The sequence below is a fragment of the Elephantulus edwardii genome, unplaced genomic scaffold (genome assembly GCF_000299155.1).
Source record: "Elephantulus edwardii isolate Elephantulus edwardi_28Jun2011 unplaced genomic scaffold, EleEdw1.0 scaffold00014, whole genome shotgun sequence".
Classification (NCBI taxonomy): domain Eukaryota; kingdom Metazoa; phylum Chordata; class Mammalia; order Macroscelidea; family Macroscelididae; genus Elephantulus; species Elephantulus edwardii.
This window is the reverse complement of record NW_006399764.1, coordinates 222,010-225,418: the sequence shown is the minus strand read 5'-3', so window position 1 is coordinate 225,418 and position 3,409 is coordinate 222,010. Positions and strand designations below refer to the sequence as shown.

Here is a 3,409-nt window from a genome sequence, read left to right as displayed (position 1 = left end):
ATGAAGGATGGAGGGAAAAAATTGAGGAAATTTGGGTTTTTTCACTCAGTCTTTTTGTGTTTATTCCTTCAACTAACATTTATTGAGTACTTAATATGTGTAAAAAGTGTCATGGTGGTCTCGTCCACAGGAAATTGCACTACTAACTCACAGGCCACACTTCGCTGGTGGTTCGAATCTACCAATAGCTCTGCAGAAGAAATATGGGCAATCTCCTTCTATGAGAATTACATCTACGAGGGTCAGCTAAGAGTCAGTTCTCACTTGACAGCAATGAGTTTCAAGTTTTATTATGTACAAGAGATCATTCTTTCATTTAAAAATACTACAATTTTTTTTATCTTAAGACAATAGAAACTTTTTAAAATACAGAAAAGAATAAAGGAAATAATTAATCTACCACCTAGAAATAACTTCTGTTAATCTGTTGAGAGAAGCCCTGGAGACATGGTGTTGAAGTGAAGAGCTTGACTGCTAATCTGAAAGTTCAGCAGTTTGAACCGACAGCAGCTCTATGAGAGAAAGTTGAGACCATCTGTGGCCCTGAAGATTATAATCTTGGAAACCCTAAGAAGTTCTATGTAGTCCTATAGGGATACTATGAATCAGAATTCCCTCAGCTTTGATTTTTTATGAGTTACTGTTAGAAAGTGTTTTTCTTTAAATCTTTTATAATAGTCTTTCTATAACCAGACACATTATATATAAAATTTTGCTTTTACTGGCTTTTTTTTGGGGGGGAGGGTTTCCTTATCTTTTAATTGGAACCATTTTAATAGTCATGTCAACAGTCTTGAAAATAGGCTTGCCCCGCGTACCCGATCCAAGACAGCGGCGCCCAGAGGGAGGAACAGTGGCCGAGACTGGTGAGCCTCACTGCTGCTGACGCCATAATGAGGCCGGCCGAGGCCGTGCCCATGACCTTGGCGTTTGACATGCGGCCTGGAGTGCATGCCTTCACCCAGCACACCGGTCATGAGGATAAGTACACGTGCACCTGCGCTTCTCAAGGAGGGACTAATGAGCGGCAGGTGAGCCTGGGAACCAGCGCGGACCAGCAGCGTATCATCTGTACCATCTGGAGACCCCAGGGGAAGTCCTACCTGTACTTCACCCAGTTCAAGGCAGAAGTGCAAGGTGCTGAGATCGAGCATGGATGACATGGCCTACTCAAAAGCAGCTGCGCTCGAAAGTCAGAGTGATGTGCCCTTGAAAAGCGAGGAGTTTGAAGTGAGCAAAAGGGCAGTGGCCCACAGGCCTGGGGTCTTCAAGGCTGAGCTGTCCAAGCTGGTGATCGTGGCGAAGGTGCCCACCCACCGTGAGCTGTGACAGGACCAGAGGAGCTGAGTGTGCCTTCTCATCTCTGAGCAAGGCTGGGTCCACAGGACTGGCGTGGCCCCGATTTTCTGGGGATGCCGACAGCTTTCTGCCTTGTCAGGAGGGACTTGCACTGCAACGAGGCCCTGGGCCCAGGTCCACAGAGCCAGATCAGAGGAGCTCCTGGGCCCTTCCTGGCTTTCCAGAACCTTCCCCAGTTTTGTACTCCCTCAACCGGACTCAGCTGCTAGAGTCCTTTCCAGAAAGGGCATCAGGTGTGAAGAGGGTGGTCTTGGGCTGTCTGGAGCCGTATCCCCTCCAAGCTTCGGGATGCTTCCTGGGAGAGCAGCCCCCTCGCCCTGCCCACGGTGGGCACACAGCCCTTGTCACCTCCAGGACACTTTCACAACTCGCCCAGGGAGCACTGATTGACTGGAGAAAGCATAAATAAACACACCACAGATGCTCAGGGGGGAAAAAGTCTCAAAAATACTGTTTTATCTCTACATGCTGTTTCCTCAGCTGGATGTGCTCTCTTCCCTACAATGAATGTATCAAAATGTAGAAAACCACCCCTCTGTTATTGGATATTTCTTTTTTCCCCAAGGATTTACTACTGTGATGGTGTAAATTACTATTTTGTCCCTAAGTATTTTTTTGTGTGTGTCAGTGGTTATTCTGGGAAGATTCCTAGAACTGTAACACCTGGAGCAAATGAAATGTGGTCGTTTCTAGAACCATCCAATTTCTATTACATATGCAAGGATCGTGAGGTTTATAAGTCTCATACACTTTGGGCATGTTGTCAGGAGGCGCTATTCCACGGAAAAGGACATTACGTTTGAGAAAGTAGAGCATCAGAGAAGGAGACTAATATCTTCAATAAAATAGATTAACACAGTGACTACAACAATGGGCTTTAAAATAGCAGATATTGTAAAGATGCCACAGCATCAGGTAGGGTTTTCATCTGTTGGACACAGGGTCCCTATGACTTGGCTCGATGGCTCCTTACTAACATATATATTCTGAGTAGTAAAGCAAGAGCCACTCTGTGCCAATTTTACCTATTTCCTAGGAAATTTTAAAAAATATTCATGTAATGACATCAGAATCTTTCAGGGTTTATCCCAGGACATGATGTAACTGATTTCTAAAATAGTTCTTTTCTTCCACAACTTTTTCTCGGTAAAGTTTCCTTTATCACAAACCAAGCACTTGTAAATATTCAATACTGCTCCTGAAAAGACCCTGAAACTTGTTCTAGACTGTGGAGAATGAAAGTGAAAAGAATAAATGATGTAAGACATGATCAGAAGACACTTTCTGAATTCTCCTTTATGTTCTATTGGTTTCTATGACCATTTTTGCTTTACACCAGAGCCTTAAATGAATTTTAATGTGGTCTTCAATGCTTTGACTTTATTATTTTTCTTTCACCATATTTTTATTATTTGTACGTGTAATTTCCCAGATGAATTGTAGAGTCACTTATTTTGACTAAGAAAAACATCACTGGGAATTTAATTGAAATTGTGTTAAATTTAGAAATTACTTTCAGAAGAGTTAAAATCTCATTGGTGTTCTTATCCACAAGCATGCTATTTATTTCTTTTTTTTCCTATAATTTATCTCAATAAGTTTTCTAGTCTTCTTGCTTGACCCTACAAATTACTTGTAAGTACTATTCTTAATATGTTGTTGTGTTGTTGTTGTTGTTATGTGCCGTCGAGTCGCCTGGGACTCATAGCGACCCTATGTACAGCAGCCCTAAACTCCGCTCTGTCCTGTGCCAATCGCACTGTCTCTGACACTCCCATCCCAATTATCCCAGTCACTGAATCAATCCACCTCATAGAGGGCCTTCCTCTCCTGCGCCGTCCATCCACCCTCCCAAGCATGATGTCCCTCTCTAAAGACCGGTCTCTCCTCACAATTCTTAATATACAGAGGAATATTATTTTTTTAAGTTTTTATTTGGGATATATACACTAAACACTTCTCTAAGCCTATTTGAGACTCAGAGATATGGATTCTTCTCTGAGGTAGTTTAGACTCTAGAAGGATGTGAGGTGGAAAGAGAATAGACCAG

At 42.8% G+C, this 3,409-nt stretch overlaps 1 pseudogene; it reads left to right on the top strand.

The window, feature by feature from the left end:
- Positions 1–1,329, top strand: part of LOC102868850 — a 5,406-nt pseudogene extending 4,077 nt beyond the window's left edge.
- Positions 1,330–3,409: the final 2,080 nt, after the last annotated feature.